The following is a 25,671-nucleotide window of genomic DNA, read 5'->3' as shown; positions in this document are numbered from 1 at the left end:
AGGTTTCAGAATTTTTTTAATTTTGGAATATTTGAATATACATAACAAGATCTCTTGGGGAAGAGACCCAAGTTTAAACACAAAATTGATTTATGTTTCATATACGTCTTATAAACATAGCCTGAATGTAATTTTATATAACATTTTAAATAATTTTGTGCATGAAACAAAGTTTGTGTATGTTGACCCATCACATGATATTAGGTGTGGAATTTTACGCATGTCGTGTCAGTGCTCAGAAAGTTTCAAATTTTGGATTTTGAGATTAGGGATGCTCATTCGGTAGTAAGAGTTTTACTGAGTTATGACAATAAAATGAACTAATAATACATGTAGAGACGTCAGTACAGGGCCTGACACATAGTATTCTCTAAAGAACAGTATTTGTGATATCATGATTTATTTATGATGATAAAATGAAATAACATGTAAAGTACAGAATAAGGCTCCTGACACATTAAACAAGTGGTTAGTAAATATTTATTTGTTTTGGTGGAATAAATCAGCACAGCATATCATCTTAAACAGCTTTTAATTAAGATGTATTTCTTTAATGAGAAGATAAGCTAAGTATCACATGTGAAAATTAATAAAATTGTCTCACTTTTTATTTGATACTTTTAATATGGAATGAAATAACTGGACTGAATTTTGTCAACCCTAGTCTCTAGTATCTTCTTCCTGGACTTTGCAACAGGATTCATTTTGCAATAGGACAACCCAAGTCTCTCTGCTGCAGATTTACAAAACTAAGTAGCTGACTACACGATTGCATGGGAGACCATGCAGTGATTTGCAGAACATAAGGTCAATACCCCACGCTTCTAAGAAATACTCTGCGTGGCTTTGTAGATAGGGGATGGAGCACATGGCATCTTTGGGACACCCATTTTGCTGGAGCCACAGAGAGGGATGGGCCTTGCTGTGTTCTTGTTTTCAGGTTGGCTTTGGAGGGCTGCCCACCAGGGTACTGGTGCATACTTTTCAAAAGACCCCTGTCACTTGAGTTTAGATAATGTTCAAGCAGTTGCTCTGCTGTGGTCAGCAACACTATGTGATAGATTCAACTCCAGAATTGAAGGAATCACCAATTTGCAGGAGTCTCAGGATGAGAGACTTCATAAAGGGAAGGCCTGTGACATTTAGGGAGCACCTCAAGCAGTGCCCCTCGCACTGGGAGCACAGCAGGGCTGAGATGCCCAGGCCCAGCTTTTGAGGCAACTAAGCATTTAATTGCTCCTTTAGATTTCATAGCACAAGAAAGACCAGCACACAGGGAGCAACTTAAACTCTCGTGAGGTGTTTAGGACCCCCTCCTTTGGATATTGCCATTTTTTTTAAGTTCTTTTAAGAAGAGGAGGAAGCACTATGGCCCCTGCTGCCTCTGTGCCCTTGGCCAAGGACTTGGCACAGTGGGACTACGATAGAGATAGGCTGGATGTAGAGGTGCTACTGAGGACAGTGGAGTAATACTTTTATGGGGTGCCATTCACTTAGCGCTGGGAAAGAAATGTGTCACCCAAAGGAATAAACACGGTTTGGGCAGCGGGAATCCTTAAGACAGCATAGAAATGGCACTGGACTATGAGGCAGGAATTGCTCCAGCTCTGGCTTCATTGGCTAACAGACTCAGGCCCTGAGTGACCCTGGGTGAGCTGTCTTGGCTCCTTTCCTCCTGGCAGGAAATGAAATCCAACTGCCTGTGCTCCCTCGTGTCTCACCAATACACATGGCTCTCAGTGTGATAACAGGTATTGTCTCTCTGCCAAGCTTTTTCTCATATTCCCCTTCCAACACAATCCTAACGCTTTGTTTACTGTTCTCATTTTTTTTTTTTGATAAGAAAAATGAGACTCAGAAAGGATAAGTTCTGGGTCACAGCCATGAATCTAGTGAAGGGGAAAGCTGAGGTTCTCATGGCAGCCCTGAGAACCTCCATGTACTCCTCATGTCTCCCCAGACTGAGCGCAGTAAAAGGAGCTGAATGAGGCTAACTCAAAGGTAATTCACGGTAGATGATAATGTTTTCCAAAGTCAATTTGATTTTTTCATTTATTTATTTTTGGTGGTGTTGTTTAACAGCTGGCTTAACAAAAGATCTGAGGAAAGGGTCCAGAGAAATCCCCACGATGAGAAACAGTGGGAGTTGCTCTCTGTGAACTGGCAGCTGGTGTCCTTGCCCAGCGACAGGGAGGATAGCCCAGCTGTACCTCATGGCACTGCACTCCCTGCCAGGCAGTGCTTGTCTTCCTTCTGGCCTGCAAGAGCAAGCCCACAGGAAGTGAAATTGGAGAGGCCCCCAGTGCTTTGCTTGGGAAGTCACAGTGAAGACTCACTGTCGGGGCACAGGAATGCAGGCTCCCTCAGGTTTGGCAGCTTCCAGCCTCACAAGTGTTTCACATTGACAGTGAAGCAGAGGTGATGAGAGTGGTCCCTTGACATGATCCCTGATGGCAGACGAAGAACAGTGTTTATTTGTGTACAAAGAACCTCTGCACAGAAGACAAATGTTTCCTTCCCTCATGGTTACAATTAGAGAGGAGGAAGGTGATTTTGGAAAACAAAGTTATATATTTTTACTTATTTCAAAACACTATGTTGATACCATAAATATATGCAATTTTTATTAATTTTTTAAAAAGCCAAAAACTATTCAGTGTTATTATCAACAACCCCCTTTAACTGTGGACACAAAACATGTGGTAAAGATTTGTGTTTTAAAGATACCAGATGTTGCATACCATAAATACATGCAATTTTTATTAATTTTTTAAAAAGCTAAAAACTATCCAGTGTTATTATCAACAACCCCGTTTAAATGTGGACACAAAACATGCAGTAAAGATTTGTGTTTTAAAGATACCAGATGGAAAAGCATATTTCATTGTATTTGGAAGTTTTTCTTTTCTCTCTCCATGTTCACTCATTCATTCATTTATAAACATGTAATGAGAATCTACTCTGTACCAAGCTCTGTGCTATATGCTACGGATGTAAGAATGGAATGGTTCTTCCTACCACTGCTGGGCAAGTAAATAAATACAATGTAGAAGACATTTGCTAAAATGGGGTATATTCTTTGGAACAGCCTAACGGGTGTGAACAACCTCAGAATTTCAATGCCTTGTTGTGTGCCTGGCCCGTCAGCCTGATGTAGCTAATAGCAGGGTCCAGGGCTTTGCAGGGCACTACCATTCTGGGCCTAAGCTCTTTCCACCTCCAGGTTTCCCCTTCTTCTGTGTCCTCAGAACCCTCTCCTCCCTGTTAGTGGATAGACAGAGAGAGGGAGAATTGCTTTTAGGAGATTTTTAAGGGCCTTTCCTAGAAATGGCACAGATGACATCTACTCCCTTTCCTTTAGCCAGATTTCAGTTATGTGGCCACACCAAGATGCCAGGAAGAGTAGAAAATATAAATGGGACGTATGTTCAGGGGAACTTGGATATTGGTGTGCACTAGGGACACAGACATAGAATTATGTTCAAGGACAGAAGTCTTAATTAACAATTCCCCTGTTTTAAAAAGATGAATGGTTACATTGACTGATGCCTACACAGTGAGTTATGGACCTGATAACCATAGCTGATATGATGATCTTATGAATATTATATATATATATTTTTAATTTAATTTAACTTTTTATTATACTTTAAGTTCTGGGGTACATGTGCAGAACATGCAGATCTGTTACATAGGTATATACGTGCCATGGTGGTTTGCTGCACCCATCAACCCGTCATCTACATTAGGTATTTCTCCGAATGCTATTACTCCCCCAGCCCCTCACCCCCTGACAGACCCCAGTGCGTGGTGCCCCCTCTTCGTGTCCATGTGTTCTCATTGTTGAGCTCTCACTTATGAGTGAGAACATATGGTGTTTGGTTTTCTGTTCTTGCATTAATTTGCTGAGAATGATGGTTTCCAGCTTCATCCATGTCCCTGCAAAGGACAGGAACTCATCCTTTTTTATTGCTGTATAGTATTCCATGTGTATATGTGCCACATTTTCTTTACCCAGTCTATCATTGATGGGCATTTGGGTTGGATCCAAGTCTTTGCCATTGTAAATAGTGTTACAGTAAGCACACGTGTGCATATGTCTTTATAGTAAAATGATCTCTAATCCTTTGGGTATATACCCAGTAATGGGATTGCTGGGTCAAATGGCATTTCTAATTCTAGATCCTTGAGGAATTGCCACACTGTCTTCCACAATGATTGAACTAATTTACACTCCCACCAACAGTGTAAAAGTGTTCCTGTTTCTCCACATCCTCTCTAGCATCTGTTGTTTCCTGACTTTTTATTGATTGCCAAAGTAATTGGCATGAGATGGTATCTCATTGTGGTTTTGATTTGTATTTATCTAATGACCAGTGATGATGAGCTTTTTTTCATATGTTTGTTGGCTGCATAAATATCTTCTTTTGAGAAGTGTCTGTTCATATTCTTTGCCCACTTTTTGATAGGGTTTTTTTTTTTCTTGTAAATTTGTTTAAGTTCCTTGTAGATTCTGGATATTAACCTTTTGTCAGACGGATAGATTACAAAAAATTTCTCCCATTTTGTAGGTTGCCTGTTCACTCTGATGATCATTTCTTTTGCTGTGCAGAAGCTCTGTAGTTTGATTAGATCCTATTTGTAAATTTTGGCTGTTGTTATAATTGCTTTTGGTGTTTTAGTCATGAAATATTTGCCCATGCCTATGTCCTGAATGGTATTGCCTAGGTTTTCTTCTAGGGTTTTTATGGTTTTAGGCCTTACATTTAAGTCTTTAATCCATCAGTAGTTAAGTTTTGTACAAGGTGTAAGGAAGGGATCCAGTTTCTGTTTTCTGCATATGGCTAGCCAGTTTTCCCAACACCATTTATTAAATAGGGAATCCTTTCCCTGTTGCTTGTTTTTGTCAAGTTTGTCAAAGATCAGATGGTCGTAGATGTGTGGTGTTATTTCTGAGGCCTCTGTTCTATTCCATTGGTCTCTATATCTGTTTTGATACCAGTACCATGCTGTTTTTGCTACTGTAGCCTTGTAGTATCATTTGAAGCCAGGTAGAGTGATGCCTCCAGCTTTGTTCTTTTTGCTTAGGATTGTCTTGGTTATATGGGCTGTTTTTTTGTTCCATATGAAATTTAAAGTAGTTTTTTCCAGTTCTGTGAAGAAAGTCACTGGTAGCTTGATGAGAATAGCATTGAATCTATAAATTACTTTGGGCAGTATGGCCATTTTCATGGTATTGATTCTTCGTATCCCTGAGCAAGGAATGATTTTCCATTTGTTTGTGTCATCTCCTATTTCCTTGAACAGTGGTTTGTAGTTCTCGTTGAAGAGGTCCTTCACATCACTTGTAAGTTGTATCCCTAGGTATTTTATTCTCTTTGTAGCAATTGTGAATGGGAGTTCACTCATGATTTGACTCTCTGTCTACTATTGGTGTATAGCAATGCTTGTGATTTTTGCACACTGATTTTGCATCCTGAGATTTTGCTGAAGCTGCTTATCAGCTTAAGGAGATTTCGGACTGAGACGATGGTGTTTTCTAAATATACAATCATGTCATCTGTAAACAGAGACAATTTCATTTCCTCTTTTCCTAACTGAATACCCTTTATTTCTTTCTCTTGCCTGATTGCCCTTGCCAGAACTTCCAATATTCTGTTAAATAGGAGTGGTGAGAGAGGGCTTGTGCTGGTTTTCAAAGGGAATGCTTTAAGTTTTGGCCCATTCAGTATGATATTGGCTGTGGGTTTGTCGTAAATAGCTCTTATTATTTTGAGATACGTTCCATCAATACCTAGTTTATTGAGAGTTTTTAGTATGAAGGGATGTTAAATTTTGTTGAAGGTCTATTCTGCATCTATTGAGATAATCACGTGTTTTTTATCATTGGTTCTGTTTATGTGATGGATTATGTTTATTGATTTGTGTATGTTGAACCAGCCTTGCATCCCAGGGTTGAAACCAACTTGATCATGGTGGATAAGCTTTTTGATGTGCTGCTGGATTCTGTTTGCCAGTATTTTATTGAGGATTTTTGCATCAAAGTTCATCTTGGATGTTGGCCTGAAATTTTCTTTTTTGGTTGTGCCTCTGCCAGGTTTTGGTATCAGGATGATGGTGGCCTCATAAAATGAGTTAGGAAGGAGTCCCTCTTTTTCTATTGCTGAAAGAGTTTTAGAAGGAATGGTACCAGCTCCTCTTTGTACCTACGGTAGAATTTGGCTGTGAATCTGTCTAGTCCTGGGCTTTGTTGGTTGGTAGGCTATTAATTACTGCCTCAATTTCAGAACTTGTTATTGGTCTATTCAGGGATTCGACTTCTTCCTGGTTTAGTCTTGGGAGGGTGTATGTGTCCAGGAATTTATCCATTTCTTCTAGATTTTCTAGTTTATTTGTGTAGAGGTACTTTATTCTCTGATGGTTGTTTGTATTTCTGTGGTATCTGTGGTGATATCCCCTTCATTATTTTTTATTACATCTATTTGATTCTTCTCTATTTTCTTTTTTGTTAGTCTGGTAAGCAGTCTATCTATTTTGTTGATCTTTTCAAAAAACCAGCTCCTGGATTCACTGATGTTTTTGAAGAGTTTTCCATGTCTCTATCTCCTTCAGTTCTTCTCTGATCTTAGTTATTTCTTGTCTTCTGCTAGCTTTTGAATTTGTTTCTTCTTGTTTCTCTAGTTCTTTCAATTGTGATGTTAGGGTGTCAATTTTCAATCTTTCCTGCTTTCTTGTGGGCATTTAGTGCTATAAATTTCCCTCTACACACTGCTTTAAATGTGTCCCAGAGATTCTGATACATTGTGTCTTTGTTCTTTGTTCTTTGGTTTCAAAGAACATCTTTATTTCTGCCTTCATTTCTTTAATTACCGAGTAGTCATTCAGGAGCAGGTTGTTCAGTTTCCATGTAGTTGTGCAGTTTTGAGTGAGTTTCTTAATCCTGAGTTCTAATTTGATTGCACTGTGGTCTGAGAGACTGTTTGTTATGATTTCTGTTCTGTTGCATTTGTGGTCAATTTTAGAATAAGCGAGATGTGGAGCACAGAAGAATGTATATTCTGTTGATTTGGGGTGGAGAGTTCTGTAGATGTCTATTAGATCTGCTTGATCCAGAGCTGAGTTCAAGTCCTGGATTATCCTTGTTAATTTTCTGCCTCATTGATATGTCTAACATTGACAGGGGGGTGTTAAAGTCTCCCATTTTTATTGCGTGGGAGTCTAAGTTTCTTCGTAGGTCTCTAAGAATTTGCTTTATGAATCTGGGTGCTCCTGTATTGGGTGCATATATATTTAGAATAGTTAGCTCTTCTTGTTGCATTGATCTCTTTACCATCATGTAATGGCCTTCTTTGTCTCTTTTGATCTTTGTTGATTTAAAGTTTGTTTTACCAGAGACTAGGATTGCAACCTCTGCTTTTTTCTGCTTTCCATTTGCTGGGTAAATCTTCCTCCATCCCTTTATTTTGAGTCTAAATGTGTCTTTGCACGTGACATGGGTCTCCTGAATACAGCACACCGATGGGTCTTGATTCTTTATCCAATTTGCCAGTCTGTGTCTGTTAATTGGGGCATTTAGCCCATTTACATTTAAGGTTAATATTGTTATTTGTGAATTTGATCCTGTCATTATGACACTAGTTGGTTATTTTGTCCATTAGTTGATACAGTTTCTTCATCGTGTTGATGGTCTTTACAATTTGGTGTGTTTTTGCAGTGGCTGGTACCGGTTGTTCCTTTCCATGTTTAGTGCTTCCTTCAAGATCTCTTGTAAGGAAGGCCTGATGGTGACAAAATCTCCCAGCATTTGCTTGTCTGTAAAGAATTTTATTTCTCCTTTGCCTATGACGTTTAGTATGGCCGGATATGAAATTCTGGGTTGAAAATTATTTCCTTTAAGAATGTTGAATATTGACCCCCACTCTCTTCTGGTTTGTATGGTTTTTGCATAGAGATCTGCTGTTAGTCTGATGGGCTTCCCTCTGTGGGTAACCCAACATTTCTGTGTGGCTGCCCTTAACATTTTTTCCCTCATTTCAACCTTGGTGAATGTGACAATTATGTGTCCTGGTTGCTATTCTGGAGGAGTATCTCTGTGGTGTTCTCTGTATTTCCTGAACTTGAATGTCGGCCTGCCTTACTAAGTTGGGGAAGTTCTCCTTGATAATATCCTGAAGTGTGTTTTCCAACTTGGTTCCATTCTCCCCGTCACTTTCAGGTACACCAATCAAACATAGATTTGGTCTTTTCGCATAGTCCCATATTTCTTGGAGGTTTGTTCATTTCTTTCCTCTATTTTCTCTAATTTTGTCTTCTAGCCTTATTTCATTGAATTGATCTTCAATCTCTGATGTCCTTTCTTCCACTTTTTCACTTTGGCTATTGATACTTGCGTATGCTTCACGAAGTTCTTGTGCTGTGTTTTTCAGCTCGATCAGGTCATTTATGTTCTTCTCTGAACTGGTTATTCTAGTTAGCAATTCGTCTAACCTTTTTTCAAGGTTCTTAGCTTCCTTGCATTGGGTTAGATCATGCTCCTTTAGCTCAGAGGAGCCTGTTATTACCCACCTTCTGAAGCCTACTTCTGTCAATTCATCAAACTCTTTGTCCGTCCATTTTTTTTCCCTTGCTGGCATGGAATTGTGATCCTTTGGATCAGAAAAGGCATTCTGGTTCTTGGAATTTTCAGCCTTTTTGCAATGGTTTCTCATTGTGTATTTATCTACCTTTATTCTTTGATGTTGGTGACCTTCTGATGGGGCCTTTGAGTGGACGTCCTTTTTGTTGATGTTGATACTCTTCCTTTCTGTTTCTTAGTTTTCCTTCTAAAAGTCAGGCCCCCTTGCTGCAGGTCTGCTGGAGTTTGCTGGAGGTCCACTCCAGACCCTGTTAGCCTGGGTATCACAAGTGGAGGCTGCAGAACAGCAAAGATTGCTGCCTATTCCTTCCTCTGGAAGCTTCATCTTAGAAGGGCACCTGCCAGATTCCAGACAGAGCTCTCCTGTATGAGGTGTCTGTTGGCCCCTACTGGGAGGTGTCTCTCAGTCAGGATACATGGGAGTCAGGGACCCACTTGAGGAGGCAGTCTGTCCCTTATCAGAGCTTGAACACTGTGCTGGGAGATCTGCTGCTCTCTTCAGAGTTTTCAGGCAGGGACATTTAAGTCTGCTGAAGCTGTGCTCACAGCACTCTTTCCACCAGGTGCTCTGTCTCAGGGAGATGGGTTTTTTTTTTCTATAAGTCCCTGATGAGACTGCTGCCTTTCTTTCGGAGGTGTCTTGCCCAGAGAGGAGGAATCTAAAGAGGCAGCCTGGCTGCAGTGGCCTTGCTGAGCTGCAGTGGGCTCCACCCAGTTTGAACTTCCCAGCAGCTTTGTTTACACTGTGAGGGTAAAACTGCCTACTCAAGCCTCATCAATGGTGGACGCCCCTCTGGCACCAAGCTTGATCGTCCCAGATTGACCTCAGACTGTTGTGCTAGCAGCAAGAATTTCAAGCCAGTGAATCTTAACTTGCTTGGCTCCATGGGGGTAGAGGCTCCGTGGCTTCAGCCCCCTTTCCACAGGAGTGAACGGTTCCGTCTCACTGGCGTTCCAGGTGCCACTGGTGTGTGTGTGTGTGTGTATATCTATAGAACTCCTGCAGCTAGCTCAGTGTCTGCCCAAATGGCTGCCCAGTTTTGTGCTTGAAGCCCAGGGCCCTGGTGGCATAGGTACCAGAGGCAATCTCCTGGTCTGTCAGTTGTGAAGACCATGGGAAAAGCACAGTATCTGGGCCGGAGTGCACTGTTCCTCCCAGTACAGTCCCTCACAACTTCCCTTGGCTAGGAGAGGGAGATCCCCCGACCCTTATGCTTCCTGGGTGTGGTGACACCCGACCCTGCTTTGGCTCACCCTCCATGGGCTGCACCCTCTGTCCAACCTATCCCCATGAGATGAACCTGATACCTCAGTTGAAAATGCAGAAATCCCCTGCCTTCTGTGTTGGATCTTGCTGAAAGCTGTAGACTGGAGCTATTCCTATTCAGTCATCTTGCCAGCACCCTCTGGGCTATTATATATTTTGTGGTTATTATAATCCAGTAACCAAGCTGATCATGACAATTCTGCTTCTAGTGGGCACACTCACACTCTCAGCTTTTCTTGCAGCTACAGCAATGAGATGTAAGTGGCTATCTAATGAGGTTGCCTGAGAAAAGACTTTCTTTCTAATAAAGTGGCAGGTCTGGGAAGCAAGCTTGCTGGTGTGTCCTCTTCCCTTGCTTCTTGCATTTGAATACGGTGTGAGGATCAACAGTTGGAACCATGGCAGCCATTTTGAGATAACAGAGCAACAGCATGAGAAAAAAATTAGATAACCACATGAACTGGTTTGTCCAGCACAGTCCCAGTGACCCCTGCTGCCCCAGTATAATTATTAACAATGGCCCCTCTCTAAACTCAAAAGTGTCCTGGATTAGACAATAAACTGTATGGTCAGTCTAGGAAAAAGCTTCAGATTCTGAAGCTGATAGAGAAGGAAGAGTGATAGTATCAACCTGTAGAGTGACTGACCCAGCCCCAGAGGCCAAACTTCCAGTTTCTATTTTAAGTAACACTAAATACCTCATGTTTAAGCTTATGTTAGCCCAATTTTGGGTACTTTCATCTAAAATCTTTTCTTACTGATACACTTATCTTCAACTTAGGGATTTTGGAGTTGGGTTAGAGCTTGACCATTACTTTCAAATGAAAGCTTTTTTAAGTTCTGAAAATTTTGGGTAAGTTTTCTCTCACTCTCTCTCTCTCTCTTTTTTTTTTTGTAATTCATAAATTGGCACGGTACTTACTAAAATGTTGCACAGAAGGCTTGTTTTGTGATATTTCCAATAGGGACCAGAAGTGGGAGTGTCAAAACTCTCACCAGAAAGCCTGCTATGGATGTGCTCCCCAAGCTGCCAGCCCCAGGTGGTTTGGAAAGTGTAAGAGGTATAAAAACACTTCCCTCCATTTATCTGATTCACTCAACTTAACAACCCAACTTTTAGGGTTTCACCTTTTCCCAGCAACAGTATGCTTTTTAGAAATCTTTAATGGCTTAAACTGTAACTCTCCCTTTCATTTTGTTGTAAATACAGACTAAATTGTCAGAGAAATTAGGACCAGAATCCTAGAGGAAAATGTAACACTCCTGTCTGTCAAATATGAAAAGATTTATTGGTCAGGACCATATATGATGAAAAAGGAGTGCCAAACATCATATTAAGGCTTTCCGGAAAAATGAAATTTCAGGAGAGCTAAAAGTATGCTATTAAAAGCATTTAAAGTTAAGGGACCAATTTGTAGAATTAATTGCATTATAAATTTTATCTCTGCACTCTGGCACAGTGTCATATTACAAAGGGCCCCCTCACACTCCACCTCCTTCCACAGGACAGCTGGGCCACAGAATGATCCCATTATGACCTGATTCATTAAAACTAATTGCCGACTTCTAGACAACTTGCTATACGTAGTTACAATATTTTGGATAAATTTTAGATAAATTTGTAACATGATCAACAGGTATTTTTCAAACATGTTTTCCTCAGAAGTTTCATTTTCCGAATACTCATCTTCGGGTACTTAATTCCACATGTTTGTTATTGCTTCTTTCAATAATCAACAGCTCTCAGATCTGAACACATCCTAGAAATGCTGGTCCCTTCCCCAACAATATTTATCCTTGGACTTCCCATGGGGCTTCTACAATGCTATGCTAATAGATCTTCTTTTACTTTTACCCACTTAGGTCACAAATAAGATGTTCCATCAGACCTTCTTATAATCAACTCTCCACAGAGCAGCCAGAATGATTTTTCTCAAAGACCAACTAAATCCAAACCTGCCCTGGGCTAGAATCCTCCAGCCTCTTCATGGCTAGTAAGGCAGGGCCTGAACCCCACTTCCCACTTGTCAAGGCTGGCAAATCTCCTCCTGATCTGGCCCTTTTCTATTAATCCAGCCTCCATGCCTCCGACCCCACACCTGAGCCTTGCCCCAGCTGTAAGAAACTCCTTTTACTCCCTGACTTGAGTGATGCTCCCTCTCCCCTCCATGACCTCTGGGACCCTGTACTTCATATTCCTTCCGTATGAAATATTGTTCTCTGCCTCTCACCCCACCACCCCACAACCACTGCTTGCATTGACTATGCCTATTTAACCTCCGGATCTCAGTGTTAATGTCACTTTACCTGGAAAGCCTTCTTTAACCAGGAATTCTGTTAGGTGACCCTTGTAGGCACTTCTAGCCTTCCCCCATCAGCACTTAGTACACTGTATGGAGATTTCCCACTTACCTGTTTAGATTTCCCACTAAACTGTGAGATCTATGAGGATACACAATGGGCATCATGACAACCACCCCTGGCCCCTGCCTAAGATGCCCATATTCTAATTCTAAAAACTGGGAGTATACTACGTTACATGACAAAGGGAAAGTAAGGTTGCAGATAGAATCAAGCTGCTAATGAGTTAATTTTAAGATAGGGAAATTATTCTAGATTGTCCAGGGGGGCCCAATGTAAGAAGAGAGGGACAGAAGAGGAGATTCAGAGAGAGATGTGACTACGGAATAATGGTCAGGGAGAGGCAATTTTGCTGGCTTTGAAGATGGAGGAAAGGGCCACAAGATAGAACATGTGGACAGCCTGTAGAAGCCGGAAAAGATGAAGAAGTGGGTTCTCCCCTACTTTCTCCCCTACTCTCTAGAAAAGGGCATGGCCCTGCCAACACCAGATACAAGCCCAGCGATGCACATGTCAGACTTCTAACCTACAGAATGGTCAAGTCATAAATTTATGTTATTTTCAGTAACTAAGTTTGTGGTAATTTTTGTTACAGCAACAGAAAACAAATACACATAGAAAAGTTTTCTCTCTTCTTCACAGCTATAGTGTAAGTTCTATAAGAGTCCCAGAAATGTGACAAGTGCTTGATAGCCATTTGTTGAGTGGAAGAACAGGAAGTCAGGCCCTTGAATAGCTCTTGAGGAATACTCTGCCTGGGTAAATGTCACTGCCTTCCTCCAGTCATCCTGCCCACAAAAGAGGATTTTCTATTGTCCACTTATTTCCCTCTTCTCTTTCTTGCTAAAGTGGAGTGTATTTTTCTAATTGGAAAATAGATTAGGACTATCCATACCCTAAATGTAGTAAGACAGAGAAAGATAAGAGACTGTGCCAGGTGAATTTTGGAATCCAAAAGAGTATAGAACAGCAGGAAGGTATAACAGCACTGAAACATCAGATAAGGACTTTTGATAGGTGTTATTTGGAGTTATGAATTAGATCCACTTTAATGTTCTTTGTAAGAAAAAAAGGCAAAATAGTATTATTTAAAAATCATTATGGCTACTAAATAGCATATTTTTAAATGCAGCTCTCTGTAAAGACTGTTATTTGGGTGTTCTACATTTATTAGGGTTACATTTCTTCTGACATCAGAGCATTCTGATACAGACTTACTGTTAAATCTATTTTGGGTGCATGAAGATTAAGCAAAATATATATGTCTCTGTCAACTGAACGGTATGTTTTTCACCAGCTAATTGAACTAATGGGATACAAATAAATACATATGTTCTTGGCTTATCAAATTCAAAATAATGTATAGCCATGCTGGGATCTATCTGGATAACTATGGAATTCTTCATTATAGCAGAAGAGTTCTCAGAAATATTATATCCCAGGGTATCAAAAAATCCTGGAGAAGTTTAGCTTGATTGCTGTTACAATTGTCTTACATGTTTGTTGGTGGCTTTTTTTCCTTCTGCAAAGTTTAATTCAAGTAAAAAGAAGCTTTATTTAATTAGCAGCATTTCAATAAGAAGATATTTTGTATCTTCTGGTTACATTTATAACCAGTCAAAATCTAGCTGCAAATAAGCTAAAAATAAAAAGAAATGCTTAAAAAATTTCCTAGTATTTTGGAACTTAAGAAAAATGAGAGGAAAAAGGTTGCCTTGGATTCTAAAGAGGAAACAGTAGATATTTCCCCCAAATTCCTAGATCATAGAAAAAAAACAACAACTAATAATATTAAATTGTAAGCCTGGAGAAAATTTATAACATCCATTTTTGTACATCATTTGCTAAATTGGACAAGAGTGCTAAAATGCCGACACTGAAGATTTTTTTTTTTTTTTTTTTTGAGATCAAAGTCTCTATCTGTTGCCAAGGCTGGGGTGCAGTGGCGATCTTGGCTTACTGAAGCCTCTGCCTCCCGGGTTCAAGAGATTCCCCTGCTTCAGCCTCCCTAGTAGTTGGGACTATAGGCATGTGCCACCATGCCTGGCTAATTTTTTTTGTACTTTTAGTAGAGATGGTGTTTGATGATGTTAGCCAGGACTGTCTCTATTTCCTGACCTCATGAGCTGCCCGCCTCGGCCACCCGAAATGCTGGGATTATAGGCGTGGGCCACCGCAGCTGGCCAAAGGTTGGTTTTAAAAGACAAAATTAACTGTCATCATCATAACAAGGCTGACTGAATAGTTATATTTCATGTGAGAAAGGCACCAGGTGCCAGGAGCAAAGCTAAGGCCATGTCTGCAATGCCTCACACCAATGACACAAAGTGATATGAATATGTAAATAAGTTTCCTGAAATTTATCTTCCAAGAAATGTTGGGCCTTATTAATGCATTAACCACTGAAAATACAGAGTTTATAATACACATTTTAAAGTTCACAGAACTTAATTTAGTAGCTAAATCCACTTTTTATCTCTCTTCCTTAAATCTGCACTAAGGAGTAAATTGGGAATAACTTAAGCTTGTTTGATAATTTGCAAATGCCTGTTTTCAAAGCTGCATTTATTACTGTGAAAATATAGTATGTACATGATAAAAACACAAAATAGCAAAGAAAAGTATATAATAAAAATGCATTATCAAAATTATAATTTATTATTATTATTATTTATTAGTGCTTGACACCATCACAAAACTATCCAAAAGGGGATTGTCGTATTTAATTAACAACTCAGACAGCTGTTTCCTTAGTGTCCAACATAGAGCTTGGCATATTATGGCCTCTGCTATGGCCTGAACATTGGTGTCCTTTTTTTTTTTTTTTTTTTTTGAGGCAGAGTCTCGCTCTGTCCCCCACCCTGGAGGGCAATTACCCGAGCTTGGCTCACTGCAACCTCTGCCTTCCAGGTTCAAGTGATTCTTCTGCCTCAGCCTCCCATGTAGCTGGGATTACAGGCGCCTGCCACACACTCAGCTAATTTTTGTACTTTTAGTAGAGACGATTGGGTTTCACCAGGTTGGCTGGGCTGGTCTCGAACTCCTGACCTCTGGTGATCCACTAGCTTCAGACTCCCAAAGTGCTGGGATTTTACAGGCATGAACCTCCGTGCCCGGACTGGTGTCCTTCAAAATTCATGTTAGAACCTAATACCCAGTGTGATAGGGTTAAGAAGTGGGGCCTTTGGGAAGTGATTAAGTCATCATTTAATGAAGCTCCTCCCTTATGAATGGGATTCTTGCTCTTATAAGAGATGCTTCAGCGAAATCCCTTGCTCCTTCTGCCATGTGAGGATGCAGCAAGGCACCATCTATGAAACAGAAGGCAAGCCCTCACCAGACACAAAATTTGCTGGTGCCTTAGTCTTGGACTTTCCAGCCTCCAGAACTCTGAGCAATACATTTCTGTTGCTTAGAATTATCCAGTTTAAGGTATTTTGTTATAGCAGCCTAAACTGACTAAGACAGGCTCTCAATAAATAATTATTGATTTAAAACATTAAAGGAAATGTAAATCAGCCTGACATAGGTTCGAGTCTACAGATAAGACATTTTGTTAAATGAGCATCATGGCTAAGAAAATGCCATGAATTGCAGCAGAAACTTCACTAGAATTCAGAGTGGTACCCAAGCTGCATAACCTCAGTCTAGTTTTCCTTAATTTAATTTAAATTATTTCCCTAATAACCTCCAAAGCAAGATTCCCTCATGACATCCAGATTAAAGAGCTCTGCAGGGCTTCGTATCTCCTACCCCAAACTAAATGCATCCAACATTCCCAACTCAATCACCAGTTTCAGGTGTAGAGAGGAAATAATAAAGGACCAAATATAAAGACAGGATAAGAATAGTTTCTTTCTCTTCTCCACAACTTCCATTTCTGTTTCTTTCACTCATTCTTTCAGTTCAACATTGAGTTTCTGCTATGGACCAAGCATTGTTCTTGGGACTAGGAGCAAAATGGTGGCTATCACATTGCCCCTTCTATGAAAATGTTCTTCATATCAATTCAGCATGGCCAGTTGAAAACAGAAACAGTCAGCTGAAATGCAGTGAGTAACTGAGAACACATGGCAGATTAATTGATTTTTTGCTCCAGAAGGAGAAGAGTTAGGAATTCTCTTTTACATTGTCTTATGATTTATCATTCCTTCTGTTGGAGATTTTATGCTAAAAATAATCTTCTCCCATTTTCCATATACAAGGCAATATTAATACTATTTGCAATCCAAACTTTGACCTTTGTTTCTTATAATCTTGTGCACATGGCTCCAAGCCTCTATATATAGTGAATTCAAAGCCCAGATGTTGCTGGGTATCCTTTGCACAGCCTTATCCTGAGCAGATAAATTTTGCATTAGATTTCTTATAGCATCTCTACATTGTCCTGCCTTTTGTCTCTTAAATCACGTCTCTTAATTAACATTACCATTGCCTTATGTATATAAGTTTTTCTTATAAGTAAAATCCTTCCTTGAAATTTTTTGTCTAGAATGTTATTTGTTCCAAGTTTTTTTGTACTAAACCCTACTTTGTTATTTTTGAATGCCTTTTCTCTTTGGCTTCTTTAAAACGTTGTCACATTATAAGAAACACATTAAGATGAAATTTGAAACTTTTCTTCTTGCATAAAAATATTGTACTATTGCTTTCTTCTTGTTAAGGATTGGCCTTTGACAAAGGAGAATAAAATGAATAATTTCTGGTCACTAGAACAGCTACAGAAAAATCATAAATCACTGAAGTTTTATTTTTTAATTAACTGGACAAGTATTATTTGGTGCCTTTTCTGTGCAAGAATGAAGTATTCCCAGCCCCACTTCTCAGAGTTCTGTTTGTCTCCCATGGCTTTATAAAATTCTTCAAGCAATCTACTTCCTCGTATTTTATTCCCTTCTTCCTATCAAAAGCTGCTAAAAGCAACTAAAAATTGCTTCTACTAAGATGTCAATGAGTGATAACAGCTTGAATTTATAATCCATCTCACATGTATTTTAATTTCAAAATGGATAAAAGCCATAAGCAAAAGTGACAAAGCCAAGACAATATTATTTCAGACATTATCAGATAGCGAAGGCTTTCTGTGAAGGAGGAGGGCAAATCATCTCAACACCCTTGCAATGACGCTGTGTGGATATCATCAGTTCTTTCTAGTTGTCTTGACTCCTCAGTGGATAACTTCCAATGTGCAAATTGGATTTACTTGATGTGTACAACTTGCTCAAATTTTTCTGACATCATTGGGTGACCTCTACTGCATGCTTCCTGCATGCATGTATGTAAATGGTAGCCAAATGAGAACTTGTGAAAAGATGATAAGAGAAAAAGATCAATAACACACTAGACTGTTATGAAAACAGCCCAACTTTGCTCATCTTTTTAAATTCTCTTGCCCCTGTCTGGGATGTCATTATTTGCTTCATTTTTAAAATCATATCCTTCTTCATGTCTCAAGTCTTGACCCTTTATAAAAGTCTTCTGTCTCCACCAGTCTATTAAGTTTGGTGCTCTCTGCTCCTTGTTTGAGTTCCGAGAACCACGCTGTGCATATCTTTATTTTAGTATCTGTAACATTGCATCCTATCAACCATTTTCTTATTTACCTCTGCCACTTCATTCTTTCTGTACATTCATAATTTTGTAAAACATCCTTGGAAGCTAGTGGTTTAAGACATCTTTATTAAATAAATGCTAGGATGGAATTAGGAAAAGGGGACTTTGAGAATTGTCATTAGGGAATATTCTACATGAAGTTGATCTAATCAACTGTTTTGATAATCAGCTTACATTCCAAAGGTTATGATGAATTCTACAAACTGAAGATAATTTTCACAGAATGGAGGAGTTCTTCAAAAACCATTTGCTTGTCAGGTGTTTTGAAAACTAAAGAAATTCAAAATAAATGAAAACTTGTAGAAATTTTGGATAATTCTAAGGTTCTACACAAATTGCCTGTTAGCAGGCAATTAACTTGTTCTATTGTCATAGAACAATACCAAAGGGCAACAAGTGAAAAATGTACTTTGTCACTGATATGGTGTGGCTCTTTGTCCCCACCCAAATCTCATCTGGAATTATAATCCCCACATGTCAAGGGAGGGACCTGGTGGGAGGTGATTGGATCATGGTGCCAGTTTCCCCCATACTGTTCTTGTGATAGCCAGGGAGTTCTCATGAGACATGATGATTTTAAAAGTGGCAGTTTCTCCTGAGCTCTCTCTCTCTCTTTCCTGCCGCAATGTAAGATGTACCTTGCTTCCCCTTCACCTTCTGCCATGATTGTAAGTTTCCTCAGGCTTCCTCAGCCATGTGGAACTGTGAGTCAGTTAAATCTCCTTTCTTTATAAATTACTCAGTCTCAAGTAGTATTTTTATAGCAGAGTGAAAACAAACTAATATGGTCACTGGGTAAGTTCCTGGACATTCTGGCAAGAGATAAATTGATTAAATAAAATATTGTGCATTTTTAGTTATATTGACCGGAAAAATGGCTATTCAAGCTTGACATGAAGGCTACACTAATGAATCTCCTTGAATTCTTTGATACAGATAATAACATTTTTGCACAGTTTATATAGAGCATACTTTCTGTGAACATGAAATATATTGCAATTGGGTCAACAATCTTATGTTCTAGAGTAAAAACAAACTACCTTTGCCTTTTGATTTATAGCACTCACAATTTCAGAAACCATGAACTTGTGAAGACTTCAATATAAGTTTTAAAGTCTCATGTTTTAAAAGCTAAGGTTGTGGAGAACTCTATCTTATCTATGTATACCAGACTGCTCTCCAGGTATGTTTGTATCTCTTCATTTTGCTCAGTATATGCTAATACTGGCTTGATGTTGGCTTGATATTCACTGAGTATTTTCTCCCTACATCAGTGCTCAAACATTGTCCATAGTATTAAAACTCCTGGTTATTCATGTAGAATCCCTTCATTTTTAACTGTTCTCATCTTTTACTCAGCTGCTACTTATTATATTTTGTCTTCTTATATATAATTATATTATATATAATAAATATGATATATATATTATATAACTATATTAACATAATTATTTTTAATATTCTTATATATTATATATATTCATATTCATAAATAAATATATGAAGAAGTTTATTATAAGGAATTGGCTTATGTGATTATGGAGGCTGACAAGTCCAAGATCTGCAGGCTGAGTTGGCAAGCTGGACACCAGGAGAGCTCAGAGTACAGTTCCCATTAGAGAGCCAGCAGGCTCAAGACAAAGAAAGGGCCTATGTTTCAGTTTGAATGTGAAGGCAAGATAAAAAGATGTCCCAGTTTGAAGACAATAAGACAGAGGAATTATCTCTTACTCAGGAGAGGGGCAGCCTTTTAGTTTGATTTAGGCTTTTAACTGATTGGATGAGGCCCACACATATTAGGGAGGGCAATCTGCTTTTCCCAGTCTATTGATTTGAATGCTAATATCACCCAAAAAGCAACCTCACAAAAACACCCAGAATAACACTGAACCAAATAGCTGGACACCTAATGGCCCAATCAAATTGATACATACAATTAATCATCATAATCATCATTACTTAATCATCAGCAGAATATATCACTTATTAATTCCATAAGATACATCGTCACTACGAAGGAAACTATGGACTGTCCAGGAAATCATAATCTAAAATAACATCACCCTGTTAATGTGATATATGGTGTTTATTGATTTTTGTATGTTTAACCATCTTTGCTTTACTGGGATAGGTCCCACTTGATCATGGTGAACAATCTGCTTAATGTGTTGTTGAATTTAGTATGCTAGAATTTTGCTGAGGATTTTCACATCTATGTTCATCAGAGATATTGGGCAACATTTCATTTTCTTGTGTTCTTGTCTGGTTTTGGTAACAAGGTAATGCTGGCCTCATAGAATAAGTTTGAAAGTACTGTATTCTCTCCTTTTCAATTTTTTTGAAATACTTTGAGTAAAATTGGTATTAGTTCTTTAAATATTTGGGAGAATTCAGCAGTGATGTCATCTGGTCCTGGGCTTTCTTTGATGGGAAACTTTTTATTACTGATTCAATAGCATTACTTGTTATTGATCTGTTTGGATTTTGTATTTCTTCATAATTCCACGTTGGTAGGTTGTATATGTCCAGGAATGTATTTCTTTCCTCTAGGTTGTCCAATTTGTTGGTGTATAATTGTTCCTAATAGTCTCTTATGACCCTTTGCATTTTTGAGGTATCAGTTATAGTGTCTCCTTTTTCACCTCTGATTGTATTTATTTGAGTCTTCTCTCCTTTTTTCTCAGTATGGTTAAAGTTTTATTGAACTTTTTCATCTTTTCAAAAAACAACTCTCATCAACAAAATAATCTTATCATTTGGGGAGAAACAAGTTTGAGGAAAAATATATATTCATGTGACAGATGAGAGACTATATTCCTGAACTAAATGAGAAAAAAACTTGCTAAATATTGAAGAAAGTGGTGTTTGATAATGGGAAGATATATTCAAAATTAAATCTGAAGTCTGTTGAATATTATTTGCTTTCAAAATATTTACTTTAGAAAATTCTTACTCTGTATTATGTCTATTTCTTTGTCTAGAAGTATGAGATATCAAACTTCCTGCAAATTCCAATGGCAAAAATATAACAATATTAAAATAATAGTATTTTAGTTAGAGCTGTATCATAAGATCACATTTTAATTTAGTGCAAAGAGAAGATGTTTAGCCATGAAATGTTTTCTTCTAATGGCAGTTTTTTGTCCTCCTCCCTTTTTTCTTTGGGTCCAATGGCAGAGGGGAAACACTAATTTAAGAAAGGAACTGTGTAGAACTAAAGCCTACTTTGTAAAAGTACAGTGACTTTTGCTTTATAAAATAGAACGCAGACATAAGATTCCAGAGATGTAATGACCTACTTAAATCTGGAGGTAATGTGGCTCTTATGGAGTGGTTATGCTGCTTCATCTGGATCACAGTATTGAAGAGCAGCTATTGAGACAGACAGAAGAGGACTCAAAATGAGGCTTTGACATTTAATTGCTGCAAAATCTTAAGAAGGTGATTTAAGCTCAGTTTTTCTATCTATAAAATGGGGATAATGACCCACAGCTTTCATAAGTGCCTGGAGTAACACGTGCAAACATGGCACTCAATGTCGTGCCTAACAGGGGCTCGGTCATTGGCAATTGTTATTGTATAGACTATATGCTGCTTGAGTGCAGAAATAATGTCAATATTGTTCATTATTTATCTCCATAATCCAGCACATCATATGCATATGGTAAACATTTATTGTTTAAATTAATAAATAATGTTGCAGACCTATAGGAGATTTGAGAAAAGGAAGGAAGAATAACTCTTAATCAGAGCCACAAACAAAAATAAAAACTTTTTAGCACAGAAGTCTTGTACAAGATTATCTAAAGAAGGGTTAGCTGAAGGAGTTATGTGTGATAAAGACTGGGCTACATTTATCTCTAGCCAGAGACAAATTCTATCCGCTAGTAATGCATCTGAGATTTTATTTATTTTGGAAACACTTATTGAACACCTATAATGTCATGCTGGACCATACTTTGGTGGACATATTTTGATGTCACAAATGTGCCACCAAATCTTGCATGTGTTACTTGAAATTTAATGAATGAACAGAAGTTGGGTTGATTGTTTATGTAAGGTAGTGCCAGCACACTGGGAGGAAGAAGAATGGATTTTGTTCCCTGGAAATCTTTTTAAAACAGGATCTAAATTTGTTTCACTGGAATGACTTAACTCAATCTACTCAAGCTTAGCTAGAAAAATTGGATCTACTTTTGCCTCCGTTACCTGAAAATTGAAATTAGAGTTCAATTTTATGGTCTACACTTTCTACAAGGACTGTTGCCATTATCCAATTCCATTTTCACAATGAAAACACAGGTACCATGTATAATCCCACCTAGAAACAGAGTTTCGTTCACATGTGATTTCTCACACTCCCCTCTGGGGAGGGTTGGCAGACTTCTGGTAAATGCCATTTTACTACAACACTAGTGCAGCTGAAATCCAGGCTTTAATATTGTTCAGTTTTATTGGGCACAAATTGAAATCCTGTGGTAATTAGATCAAGGCAACACCAATACTTTACTTGCCTCGGGCTCCATAAGTTAATGGGAAATCTGCCAAAAATTCTGACTGGTAAAGTGTAAAAGGACCATAAAGCTTCCCAGACCAATGTTTTTCAAAGTAGACTTTTTAAAAACGACTTTAAAGGCCTCTTGGGTGTCTTGGTTGGGTATAATGGAAATATTTCATGCTGGATAAAGAAATGAGTTTAATTGTGGAGAACATGTTGCACAGGTGGCTTCTTTGTATAAGTCCCCTGACAAGGTAACAAGTGGATTTAACACTATCTCAATGGTGTTCTAACCAGGCAATAAAGGAGAAGTGGGTTAGATTCTGGAATAGACTGCAAAGTGCGTCTTTTCCATATGAACTAATCATGAAGCAAATGTGTTTGTGTAATGAGAGTGATGAGTATTTGGGGAATAGCCCATTAAAGAATGAGGAGGGAGAAAGTTTGGAAGAGATTCTTGGTGGAAACAGACTTTCTAGACTCTGATTTAGGGTTAGAAACAGAAGGGAGAGCATGAAAGGGAAGGAATGGGTAAGAAAATGCATGTCATAGGAGAAACCCAAGATAACTCTTGCAGGTGGGAAGGATAAGCCAGGCTCAGTTTATTTTTTAAAAATACCTTTGTTTTTTAGGCATTCACTTGTATACACTATTTACTTAAATTATTTATTAAATTGAGTTATAAGTAATTAAATATAATATCTGATTTTAGAGTGATTGTATCACTTAGATGGCACTGCTAATGTGGGCGCATTCTTACAGGCATTTTGTTCACTGAAAGAGATGAGGCTTCCATCACACAATTGGGGAGGCTGAGGAAAACGGCACCCAAGGAAGCCTGGCAGCAAGGCTGGCCACCCACTACTACCCGCAGGGCATGTGAATGGGTTAACACAAAACAGGGACAGCTGACTCACTGGCATAGTGAGGAGACTGGAAATGTTTTTTTACAATTTTTCTGCCTTTTGTCTAGACATTTCATATTTTTATCAGGGACTCCCAACTTCTCATGGGCATCTTAGTTCATATACCAACAATATTTAACAACTCACAATCATACTCAAATAGATATAATTTAACAACAGAAAACCCCACAACCACATCATAGACTACAGTTCAACATATAAAAATATTTTTTACTGTACAAAAACAGCTCTGTAAGGTTTTGCAGAACACCCTTCTGAGTTGCTCCACTGAGCGAGCTGTCCTCAGAAGCAAGTGTATCAGCAGTAGCTCTGGTCGTCTCTCCACTAACCAAGCTGCAGATCCAGAAGCTGACTTAGTGCCTAGGGCTCTCATGGAGGGTAAGAAAAGCTGCCTCACAATTTTCATGGTCAGGATAAGAAGGCTTTCTGGAACGTGGCTCCTCAGGGTATCTGCCACCTGCTTATATCCCTAAAAAGTTTACATATTGTTCCCTTGGTGACTTTTCCAGATAATATTATATATCCTGGACAATTCTATGGGAATAATGCTTCAAGTCTGTAAAGCAATACAGTATTTATATTTTTGATGACTAGTAATGTGATAGAGTGTTCTTTCTCAGAGTAAGTATAGGTAAGAATCAAATTCTGTACCTTCTTAGCAACTATAGTAGGTAATTTAAATGCCTGACTTTTCAGTGAACTAATTATCGAGGTCTTTTTTTTGTTGCTGTTGTTTTATAGGTACAAAAAAGGCAAAATTCTTCATAGGTGTTAATTATGTCTTTAATTCTTCTCTAAATTACTGACACCGAGTAATATTGGTCAATAGTCCTTTTTCTGCAAAGTTTTGTTTGTTAATGAAATATAACTTTGAATCAAGTTTCTGTGGTTTATAAGAATTATTAATTTAACCAGTATGGGCAAGGAAAGTTCTAAGCTAAAGATTTTATAAAGACGAAAGATTTTATAAAGAGGAAAGATTTTATTACATAGGTATCGGCATTGATCCTTAATTTGTTTTTATTTTTAATCCAGTGCAAAAAAGTGATTTAAGCAGTTACAATCTGACTTTTAAAGTTCCAGATGAGAGATTAGACGTGGTAAATGTGGCTTAACTTTCTTTTTCAATTATATTCTCTCTTGAGGAAAAAAAATCTGTTGGAAAAGAAATCATCTCAGGATAAAGTTAATCAAAACCCTACACATGCAAAACAAAGCATTGCATATTTATCATGAGAAAATAATATTAAACTGTATTGAAAAAAATTGCTTTGACTCATTTATTGCTTTATTTTATTTCATTTTATTTTATATTTTGAGACAGGATCTCAATCTGTGAGTGAGTGCACAGGCACCTTCATGGCTCACTATAGCCCTGACCTCCTGGCCTTAAGGGAACCTCCACCTAACCCTTCCCCATCACTCCCCAGCCCTACAAGTAGCTGGGACCACAGACACACACCACCATGTCCAGCTAATTAAGAAAAAGTTTGTTGTTGCTAGAGGCAGGGTCTCAAACTCCTGGGCTCAAGCAATCCTCCTGCCTCGGCCTCCCAAAGTGCTAGAATTACAAGAGTGAGTCACTATGCCTGGCCTGTTTTGACTCATTTAACATGTATATATAAGTATTGCTACCCACAATAATTTATGTTTATGGTTGAATTTAAATGTCACCGTTAAGTTGTAAAGAAATTATAGAAAACAGCTAAAAGATGTTCAAGGATACTCATTGAGCCTTGTTATAATAACAAGAATAGAAACATATTCAACTTCAATCAACAGGAGTTTGATTAAATATTAAATGCATCTATATGACAAAGTACCATATAGTTATAAAGAGGTATCTGGTGAATCGATATTTATTGACAAATTATCTGTATATATTGTTGAGGGGATACATCAGGATATATCACAAAAAAGGTAAAACAATTACATTTATGATAGCATGTATGTGTTTGTAGAGAAGATGGGGCTTGTGAGTAGAGAATGGAGAAGTGTGGGTGGGGAGGCAGAGTAGGTAGAATGGAAGTGTGGGTGGGGAGGTGAAATTTTCTATTCCAGAATGCTTTGAAATCGTTGCATCTCCCAGGGCAGGAGTACTCTAAGATACAGAACAATAAGGTTTGTTCCAACTCATTTTGTTTCCTTGGCGCTGGAATTTAAGGATATGAGTAGTTTCCGTTTGCGATGTGAAATAGAACACGTTGAGCATTCCTCTTTGTCAGCTAAATGATAAAAATGGCAAGTCTATCTTCATAAGAACTATTTTTCTCAAAATAATGTAAAATTTTTCTCTTCACTGAAGTATTTATCCGCACAACACAATTATATTTCTTAACTCAAAGTGAGTGACTCTAATTAAGAAAGTTAC

This window comes from Pan troglodytes, chromosome 7, assembly GCF_028858775.2.
Source record: "Pan troglodytes isolate AG18354 chromosome 7, NHGRI_mPanTro3-v2.0_pri, whole genome shotgun sequence".
In the NCBI taxonomy this organism is placed as follows: Eukaryota; Metazoa; Chordata; class Mammalia; order Primates; family Hominidae; genus Pan; species Pan troglodytes.
Note: the sequence above shows the minus strand (reverse complement) of the source record.